We start from the raw sequence: 11,171 nt of genomic DNA on the forward strand, positions 1-11,171 counted from the left end.
GTGATTGATATAATAATCTGTATAATGTTGGCATTACTCCTTATCTGCCACCTGTTAGATTCCATTTCATTTTATTTTTTTCATAATAGTAAAGTTATATATGTTTTCTTCCTTTGGTTAATGTATTTTTTAAATTAATTAATATATATTTTATTTTTGGCTGCGTTGGGTCTTCATTGCTGCGTGCGGGCCTTCTCTAGTAGCAGTGAGTGGGGGCTGTTCTTCATTGTGGTGTGCAGGTTTCTCATTGCAGTGGTTTCTCTTGTTGCAGAGCATGGGCTCTAGGCATGTGGGCTTCAGACATGGGCTCAGTGGTTGTGGGTCGCTGGCTCTAGAGTGCAGGCTCAGTAGTTGTGGAGCACGGGCTTAGTTGCTCCACAGCATGTGGGATCTTCCCGGACCAGGGCTTGAACCCGTGTCCCCTGCACTGGCAGGCGGATTCTTAACAACTGCGCCACCAGGGAAGTCCTGGTTAATGCATTTTTGAACGGATGATATAATTTTTTCTAATTCTTTTGCTCACTATTGCCATTTTCTTTAATTTTAATATTTTACATTTAATTTTTTCATTACCCTGAAGTTAAATATATCTCTTTAATTGCCATCAAGTTTGCTTTGTAAATGTCATTAGGTGTGATTTAAATAATTTTCCTAAACATTTTAGCTTCATTACATATCACCAAAACAAACAAGCAAACTAAACTAAACTAAAGTGAATTAAGCCTTGCCTCGAGTTAAGCGTCACCCGATTTTGACAAGCACCAAATACATGGTGACAATAAAAGTGAGAAACAAGAATTGTCTGGTGTTAGGTTTGCATTTTTATTTTTACACTTATGATTCATATCAGTATAACCCAGATGCCAACTGGGGTCACGACATTTCTTAAGAATTAAATGCAAATTGAGTTAAACTTCTATCACAAAAATGATGAGGCCAATGTTTCTCTTAATGTGTCAGGACTGCTTGAAGGAGATGTACTTGCACGTTAGAGTTCTGTAACTTCTCATCTTTTCCTACCAAGCTTTTGTTCCCATGGAATTCAGTCTTACCTATTTTTTTCCTCCTAGAGCTGCTATTCTTTTTCTGCTTCAGGCATAAATTATATAAGCCACATATATACTCTTTCTCATGATACCCATTTGCCTAGAAATTTTATTTGTGCATTTATCTTGTTATCAAAAAAATAAATTAAATTAAGCATTACTGTTTCCAAAAGATCTTAGAGACTCCATCATCAACATTCTCATTTATACCCACATTGTCCAATATCCTCCTATACAATTTGGACTAATTCTTCCTTGTCCACAGCTCTTCCCCCAATTCCAAATCTCTGGTAAATGGCTACATAGAGCCCTAGAATTTAGGTGTTTTGTTTGTTTTATTTTTTTCACTCTGCTATTTCCATGAAGAACATATGCTCAGGTTTTGGTGTTTCCCTCCTGAGAGTTCTATCAAGGTATTTCCTAAGCAAAGGTATTTCTCTCTAGGAATCTGGAGCCAGCTGTCAAAATATACATTTACTGGGGCTTCCCTGGTGGCACAGTGGTTAAGAATCCGCCTGCCAATGCAGGGGACACAGGTTCGAGCCCTGGTCCGGGAAGATCCCACATGCCATGGAGCAACTAAGCCTGGGCACCACAACTACTGAGCCTGTGCTCTAGAGCCCACGAGCTACAACCACTGAGCCCGTGTGCTAGAGCCCGTGCTCCACAACAAGAAAAGCCACAACAATGAGAAGTCCATGCACTGCAGTGAAGAGTAGATCCCGTTCGCCACAACTAAAGAAAAAAAAAAAACCACAACAAAAAAAAAAAAAAAAAAAAAATATATATATATATATATATATATACACACACATTTATTTCTCAATGCATGACAAATGACATCCTTGTTTGGCCAAAATAGAATGATATTTCCCATTTGCTTATGTATGATGATGGAATTTAATTGTGTGGGATGAGCCAGGATTTCAACTTTATAAGCTTATTTTTTAATTCTCTAGACTTGACCCTCGTTAAGATGAACAAATGGAGAAGATGCTGGCATTAGGTACCTTTAGGAAAGACCACATGTCATTTTGTACTAAGTAGTTAAAATTTCTGTGGTAAGGTAAAAATCATGGACAGGACAGAGGGAAAGACCTAAGTTCTGTTTCTGGGCATCCCACTCCATTTGTAATTTGGGGAAAGTCGTTTTTGCCTTTCCAGTGTTAGTTTTCTATTTGTAAAATGAAGAAAATTGACTAGCTGCTTTTTCTAAAGTGATAATTTTGCCCTTTTTAAAAGAGCCTACTTTAAAATACATCGATTTTTTTTTTTTGGCGGTACGCGGGCCTCTCACTGTTGTGGCCTCTCCCGTTGCGGAGCACAGGCTCCAGACGCGCAGCCTCAGCCGCTCTGTGGCATGTGGGATCCTCCCGGACCGGAGCACGAATCTGTGTCCCCTGCATTGGCAGGCGGACTCTCAACCACTGTGCCACCAGGGAAGCCCAATACATTGATTTTTGCTTCCAAGCTTGTGACCTTTCTGGCTTACCTAAGATAGTGTACCCCTCTACATATTCAATAGTTTCTTGGCTATTTTTAAAATAACATTTCATTTTTAAAATTATAGAACAGTTAAGCTGTGTGGGAGAAAAATCCTTCTAACTATAGAATATAAATATCTGCCACAAAGAATCTAATAGTGGAAAAACCAAATTTTTCTTAGTTTCTTTAGTTCACAGATTAAATTCACACAACTTGGAGAGAACTGGACAAATACCAAAAAAAAATTTGTGGAGTAAAAATCACAGGTAATTCACCACAGAGAGATAACAGTGAAATATTGTTATACAATTTTAATACGTTTTGTTCTGTTCTGAAATTTTTGAGGGGCACTGTTAACACTGTCTTCTAGTTGTTTACAATTAGAGAAAATGTGAAGTTTAATACTTAAATTTGATGGTCTGTCAGTATCCATAAGTATTTTCAGTGTTGAATGACATGGCTCAAAGTCCTTATTTTCAGGTTTTTTAGGCAACTAGCTAAACACTTCATGTTTAAGAGAAAGTGTTCTTTCTTTCTCAAGGAACTTTTTCAATTTTTTTCTATACAGCTAACGAGCATGTTGAAAATATACCAGTGCTCATGACTGATAATGCTGTGTACTTGTAGGAGGGTAGTTCTGGCTGAGATGATAAAGTGAGGAGTAGACAGCTGTGGTTGGTGGGTAGCGTTTGGGGTTTAGAGTCAAATACCTAAGTTCCCTGAAGATTTTATAGCACATTTTACTGGGTTAGCTTTAGGAAAACATGAGATCCTTACAAAGAACAGTGTGTTGTAAATAATGCCAGGAACCAGTACCAGTGGATTGCTGTGATGACTTTTCATGAAACATTTTGTTCTATAGGTCCTGGGTCATCGTGCTCCCTTTGGGGGCTTTGTGGTTCATGTGTTTGAAGCTGCAAGGATGGAGGAGCAAGTGGATTCTTTTCTTCACTGGAATTATCATAAACAAAATCACCAAGTACATTCTCCTCATTTCCCAGATGAGTGATATATGCTGGGAAGAAGGGGGCAATGGGACTCCAGTGTTACAAAGAATGAGACACATAGGGAGATACATGGCTGCTGGCAGACACAGGGGGCATGGAGACTGCCTCATTTCAGGAACTGTGAAAATCCAAAATCCCTTTCAAGTCTTTGCTGAGTTCTGTGTCATAGAATGGGGGTGGGAAGAGATAAAGGGACTTTCATTCGTTTTTTTTTTAATTTTTATTTTATATTGGAGTATAGTTGATTAACAATGTTGTGTTAGTTTCAGGTGTACAGCAAAGTGATTCAGTTATACGTATACATGTATCTGTTCTTTTTCAAATTCTTTAAGTCCCTTTTGACTAATTCCTGCTTCGGGACAAAGTCCTTTATCTTTGCCCTGGGGTTGATCCAAATGTGGAAACATCTTCTACATTGGGATCAGAACACTGCAAAGCACCACAGATAGAAGGAAATTACATGAAGCAGCTTTTTTATAAAGCTTTACTAAAGGGTCAGCTTGCTCACCTCACAATAACTTAAAATCACACAGTTTATTTCCCACTTAGAGACCACTGTAGCTGTTCCTATCCAGGTAGCACCTGGGCTGACTGCCAACTTCCTTGCTCTTATGCTGACCTTCCCATCACTTCTCCTTATGACTTTCTCACTATTATGTAGAGCAACACTGATCTCTAGTTCCTGGCCCAAACTTGCAAATCTACAGTGATAAAAGTGCACGGAGTACAAATTAACAATATCCCTGCTCCTTTGGAGGCACTTGTATTTATATATAATAGTTATTTTTCTGTGAGGTCTGTGTAGCATTTTCTATCTGTAAATATTTTTGTAATATTGTTCATTGGTTTATACAAAGCTGAGATGTAAATGACTATTGGGATTACCTTGTAAGCATACGTGCATCCAGACTTTCTGTGAAAGTGACAATTAGAGGGAGATTCTTCTCTGGCTGTGCCTTGAAGGGTGTTTGGAGGTTGTGTTTGAACTCTCTTCACATTCTTCTGGGATTTCTTAGCCATTTTTTTCCTGAGTGCCAAGTCCACACTCTGGATATTTTTTCTTGTCAACTTGTAGAGTGACACTACTTGTAAATGCCATGCTATAGGTTTTTTTTTTTCTTATACAACTGTTGATGTAACTCTAATGAAATTCATTCCCTGTGTTGTTCACTTTTATTTTATAAAGTACGTTTTACCGTCAGAACAGCTAAGCCATTAACATTTGCAAAACATCTGTTGTAGCATTTGTGATTAAATTTTGAATTTTTTAATCATCCTTATATACTCATATCATAGTTCTTGCCAATCTATATCTTGCTAACATAAGGACTCACCTATTTCCATATCTGTGGCATCACTGCAAATCATGATGCTCTTTGAGCTGAATAAAGACTCTAATCTTAGCAATATCCTTGAATATATTTAAAGGATCTTTTAAAATGTCAGCTGAGAGCTCAAAGATGTAGAGAGCTGGAAAGGACATTGCTCCCACCCTTATAACAAGAAAAATGATGGACTAACTACAAATTAAAATTTTCAGAGCAAACAACTACCTCCAAAAAAAAATGGTGAGAGAGGGAAAAATGGAATTTGATTACTTGGGTAGATGCTGCCAGAAAACCATACTGACCAGTAAGAACATGGAGCTAACATTCTTTTGAAGGCGTTGTTAAAAGCCACATATGGGCTAGTGTGAGTGTGAAGCCTTTGGGGGCCACAGGATAGGTAGTTTATATCCCTTTGTAGGCTTTTTCTCCATGACAGCCATCAAATGCTCACACAGAAGATCATAAAGAATCCTGAGAACAGTTCCCTGTGGTTCTGACTGGATGAGGGGAATAGCAGTCACTGACAAAAGGCCACCCAGATCCATGTTTTCTATTTCATCTATGGAGCATAAGCGTTGATATGCACAGGGAAGAACAGAAAAAAACTGTTGCATTGGAGCACTGGATTTTTGCAGAAGGGAAAAGAAAAATGAGGAGGGGAATAAAAAAAATACTCCACCTCTGGGAAAAGGGCAAGAGTACGTGCTAGACCCATCATTACAGCTGGAGAAGGAACAGGAATAATGGTGAAAGCAAAACATCTAGGCACAGCTTCACAGTTACTGCCTAAGAATGAGGTTTAAGCGGAACATCAGAGAAGACCTCCCCTCCCAGACCACCACCCTCCCTTTTTGAGTTGTGACTTGGCAGAAGGGAGCTCTCTGAGGTCTCTAAAAGATCACTAATCCTATTGATGAGGGCATCACCCTCATAATCTCCTGAAGGCCCCACCTCCTAATATCTTCATATTGGGGTTTAGGTTTTAACATATGAATTTTAGGAGGACACAAATATTCAGTCTATAGCAATAGTCCTCCCTCCAAAATGTGGAGCTTAGTTTCCGCTCCTCTTAAGGGGGCCAGACTTAGTGATTTGTTTGTGATAAATAGAGTTTAGAAGGGTAAACGATACTTTTTACATTGGAGAAAACTGGCAGACAACACCTTAACCACTGGTCAAAGCTAACAGCATCAATAATAAGTCAAGCTGATATCATATACACCAGTACGATGCCATGAGAAGGGAATGTCACCTCTTTGGTACTCTTCCAAAATTTCATAACCTCAGTATAATCATTAAACAATATAAGAAAAACTAAATTAAGGGACATTCTACAAAATGGCTGGTACTCTTCAGAAGTGTCAAGTCCATGAAGAAAAGTAAACAACAAGTAACTATCAATCACAGATTGGAGAAGATCAAGGAGAAATGACCATGTGATATCCCAGGTTGGATCCTGGAACAGAAAAAGGACATTGGTGCCAAAACTGGGGGTATCTGAATAAAGTCTATAGCTTAGTTTAGGGTTGGCAAACTGTGAACTATGGGCCAAACCTAGCCCATCACCAGTTTTTGTAAAATTTCGTTAGAACGGATCTGTGCCCGTTGTGTTACCTATTGTCTAGGGCTGCTTTCACCCTACAGTGGCAGAATTGAATAACTGTGATAGAGGCATCTCACTCACAAAGCTTACAATATTTACTATCTGACCCTTTACAGAAGTCTACAGACCCCTAGTATATGGGAACATCTGTGTACTATTTTCCTTTGTACACAGTCTTCTGTAGGTCTAAAATAACTTCAATACAAATTTTTTTTAAAGTCACAATTTAGATCATCAATCCTTTTTAAGCCTCCATTGTTTGAGAGGTTACTATTTGCGAATCACTTTGCTGAATGTTTTTCATATACTACCCTAATCAATCCTCTCAGCAGCCTTTTATAGCTTCTCCTATTGTTATCTATCCTTCTTTTACACCTAAGGAAAACCAAAGTTAATTAAGTCAAGTGACTTGAAAGGCACAAAGTTCACATGGTTAAAAATGCAAAACTAGAGTTTAAACCAAAGTCTTCCAGAGACCAAAGGCCATATTATGTCATCCGTATGCATGGGTCAACTGCGGATATCCAGTCTCACCTTCATCTAAAGTTCAGAATTCATTTAGTCAGTGTACTGAGCACCTACCATGCCCAGCACAATTTTCTGAGATCCATGGAATGACAATTCTTTTACCCACAGCACCTCCTGAGCTCACCTTTGCTCCCTTAACGCTCTGATTTTATAATTATGTACATAGACCCCCCTCTGGCTAGTTTCGTCTCTTAACTTTCCAGTTACAATGTCTCAAATAATAAAATGCATACCAAAGAATAAATCTCGGGCTTCCCTGGTGGCGCAGTGGTTGAGAGTCCGCCTGCCGATGCGGGGGACACGGGTTCATGCTCCGGTCCGGGAAGATCCCACATGCCGCGGAGCGGCTGGGCCCGTGAGCCATGGCCGCTGAGCCTGCGCGCCCGGGGCCTGTGCTCCACAACGGGAGAGGCCACAACAGTGAGAGGCCCGCGTACTGAAAAAAAAAAAAAAGAAAAGAATAAGTCTCCATCACCTTTCCCTTACTCTTTTCACATAGTTTTCTATTCTGTAGTGGCCTCTGTGTCCTCTGTTGATGTCCTCGATGATTTCTTACTTTTTTATAATCAGTAAACAGACATAGCCAGTCTTCACTTGAAACTCATTTTTAGTCCAATTTTCCTGTAAATTCTTGAAATGACAGGTTAACTTTTTTCAGCCTATTAAAAATGTCTAAAGCACCATTTACCTGAGTCTGTTGGTTGTTTGCATTCCCAATAGATGGCGCTTTATTATACTTCTTATTTCTAATTATTAAACACTAAACACCAGTTATAAACACATCCTTCGAAAACTAACCTTGGAAAAATAAATCTATTAAATATTTACTATAATGAAGAGCATTTCTGGGTACTAGAGTTTCCATTGGTTAAAAAACAAAAGGAAGGGCTTCCCTGGTGGCGCAGTGGTTGAGAGTCCGCCTGCCGATGCAGGGGACACGGGTTCGTGCCCCGGTCTGGGAAGATCCCACATGCCGCGGAGCGGCTGGGCCCGTGAGCCATGGCCACTGAGCCTGCGCGTCCGGAGCCTGTGCTCCGCAACGGGAGAGGCCACAACAGTGAGAGGCCCGCGTACCGCAAAAAAAAAAAAAAAAAAAAAAGAAAGGAAAACAAACAATCTTTTGGGTCTCTGTGGATACTTTACAGCTGGGCAATGGGGTACTTTCCCTCTGGAGGGAATTCATTTTAGTAAAAGTCTACCTCTGCTTGACAGGATATTTTCAATGTGCAGATAAATGACTGACAAAACATTAAGCCCCATTGAACATAGTTAAGTATTCTTGCTATCTGAGTCCTGGTTTGACATAAGCAGAGAATGATTTTATTTGCGCCACACTTAGAATTCATGACGGGTTCACTTTCAAACACCACCACTCTGATGGCACTGCTGTCTTTACACAATGATTCAATTCTGTTTTTAGAGGATACAATACTTGTCTGGGTTTGACACGTAAAGCTAAAGTTTTAATAACTCCAAAGGTGTGCCATCACTGGAAAAGAACTGATGAAAGGTTTAAAAGAATTATTTGAAAGGTGCATTATTACTTTCATATCAGAACACATTTAAATAAAAAGCAGACAATTTCATTACTGTCAGGAAGCACATTTTCAACTATACATTTCTATAGCAACATCTCTATATATAACAACACTTCACTGTTTAATTTGAGATATAGACTACACGAAGAACACGTTTCATTGGCTTATTCTGTAGGCAATTCCTAAACTTGCTTAGGAGTGATATCAACATACAGACACTGATAAAGAAACTCAACATGACAGTTTGCTGGGTGGAGGAGAAAGAATTGTGATTCAAAAATAGTAATGTTCTGATTTACTACTAAGGAATAAATCTGGTATTTAAAGTCCTCCTCAAGGATGTTCACTCATAAATGATTTCTCCAAATCACTTGGGCTACTTGGTTGTCAGCATCTCTCTAATCCTCAAAATCCACCTTCCACTCTTGAAGATCACAATGTCTTTATGAACATTTTTGTGACTTCCTAGAGGGCATATGCTTTCTTTCTGCTCTCTAGTTCTGGTTGCTGCCTTTGTTCTTTTTAAAGGTTGTTTTTCCATTTTTGTTGTGTGGTCCCTGGTTCATACCATGTTGATCTAAATGTGAAACTCAATACCTTTTCTTAAATTTTGCCAAACAAACCACTCACACAAAGGCATTTGAATACATGGATTTGGCAAAGGTTTGAAAAGATGAAGGAACATGGCAGCAATACAAACAATTACAAAATCAAAGTAAGATATTCCTGGTTTTAAAAGTCTCTTGGCTATTTCAGTAACGAGGCACCATCCGCCTGTCACATGACTTCACCTTCTCTTTTCCTCCATCATTCTTTTCCACTTTTCCAATTTCCCTGCCTTCTTCTTGACTACTCCTTACCCCAGACCCACTTTAGCTCTCTCATCTACAGCCTCATTTCAGCTGAACCTCAGGTCCCACCTTCTCCCTAAATGGTTCCTTAAGTTCCGTTTTTAAACAAAGGCACACCCCTTATTAGGAAGAATTTTAGTAATAGCTCTTAGGACACTTACACCATCATACTTGGATACAAGAAGAATTTCATCGAATGTCAGTGTGATCATCAGTGTTTTTGGCTTGATAGTCATAAAGTCATTGGCAGCTTGGCTCAAATTCTAGATTGTCTAATTATTACCAGTGCCATTTCTGATCTGTTTCAAATGGAAACATAACCTTCCTCATAGTATGATTTTGCAAATTAACAAGTAAGTGCTCGATACACGCCAAGCTCCTTTCCATCCTTCCTCTAAACGTTTCATGGGTTTGAAATCTGACGATCAGAAAGTTATTTCCTCTGAGGCTATTCCAGCTTCTGATGGCTTCCACAGTGCTGATCCCCGTCTTCCTGTGTACACTGTCATACCTGGCGGGGGCAAGCTTTCTACTTATTCTTCCCATTCCCAAACTTTGTTTTGCCACTCTTTCTTGCATTTGGCTGGGATTGAACACCTTACCTGCCTTATACTGAATTACTTATCTGTTGTTGTTTCTTTCTTAGCACTAGCATACTATCAGATTTTATAGGCATCTGCCAGCAACTGTTACTGTCAGTTATGGGGATATTAGTTATTCTAATAGGTGTGTAGTGGTTTCTTAGTGCCCAAGGGCAAGTGACTGGTATATCTTCTTCAGTGAGGTGTCTTCAGATCTTTAGCACATTTAAGAAATTGTGTTTGTTTTCTTAGTGTTGAGATTTAAACATCCTTTGTATATTTTGGATAAAAGTCCTTTATCAGATATATGTTATGCAAATATTTTCTAACAGGTTTGATTTGCTAATATGTTTGTTGTGGATTACAATGGCAAATGTACATACAACATGAGATTCTCTGTATTATCTGAGCCAAAGAAATTTTTGAAAGTGCAAATTTCTTAGAGAAGATGTTGGGTAGAGAGCCATTAGAATTGGAGAATTACAGAAAATGTGATTTCATTTTACATCACTGACTGCAAAACCTGCAGACTTGATTTCATCCTCTTTCAATCTAATGAGGTTGGTATAATTTTTGTCATCTCTCAGTTTAGGAAGCTGACCATTCACAGTTTAAAAAGGAGGTAAGTAGTACTCACTTCAGCAGCACATATACTAAAATTGGACCAATACATAGAAGATTAGCATGGCCCCTGCGCAAGAATGACATGCAAATTCGTGAAAGTGTTCCATATTTTAGTATCGATACGAAGGGGGAAGGGGGGCGGCATGAATTGGGAGATTGTGATTGACATATATACATGACTGATACTATGTATGAAATAGATAACTAATGAGAACCTACTGTATAGCACAGGGAACTCTACTCAATGCTCTGTGGTGACCTAAATGGGAAGGAAATCCAAATAAGAGGGTATATATGTGTATGTGTAGCTGATTCATTTTGCTGTACAGCAGAAACGAACACAACATTGTAAAGCAACTATACTCTAATAAAAATTAATTAAAAAAATAAATAAATAAAAAGGAGGTAAGTAAATTCCTTAGGATCACCCAACTAAGTGGTGAAGCTCTGTTTCATGTCCAGTTTTTTATGCCTTAAAAGTCCATGGTTTCCGACCACAAACAGACAGTCTTGCTAAGAGTAGGAGAGATGGAAAGTTGGCACATTAAAAGCCATAAAGCAAATCACTAGTAAAGTTTCA

General features: G+C 38.9%; 1 non-coding gene across 1 annotated transcript; it reads left to right on the forward strand.

Annotated features, from left to right (window-relative positions):
- The first annotated feature begins 10,596 nt into the window (after positions 1 to 10,596).
- Positions 10,597 to 10,703, forward strand: LOC113613310 (U6 spliceosomal RNA). The gene has a single exon (XR_003430170.1). It is a non-coding gene; the product is annotated as a U6 spliceosomal RNA (small nuclear RNA).
- The last annotated feature ends 468 nt before the right edge of the window (positions 10,704 to 11,171 follow it).

This window comes from Aethalodelphis obliquidens, unplaced genomic scaffold, assembly GCF_003676395.1.
Source record: "Aethalodelphis obliquidens isolate GAN/ISIS:26980383/991018 unplaced genomic scaffold, ASM367639v1 scaffold3, whole genome shotgun sequence".
NCBI classification, from domain to species: Eukaryota; Metazoa; Chordata; class Mammalia; order Artiodactyla; family Delphinidae; genus Aethalodelphis; species Aethalodelphis obliquidens.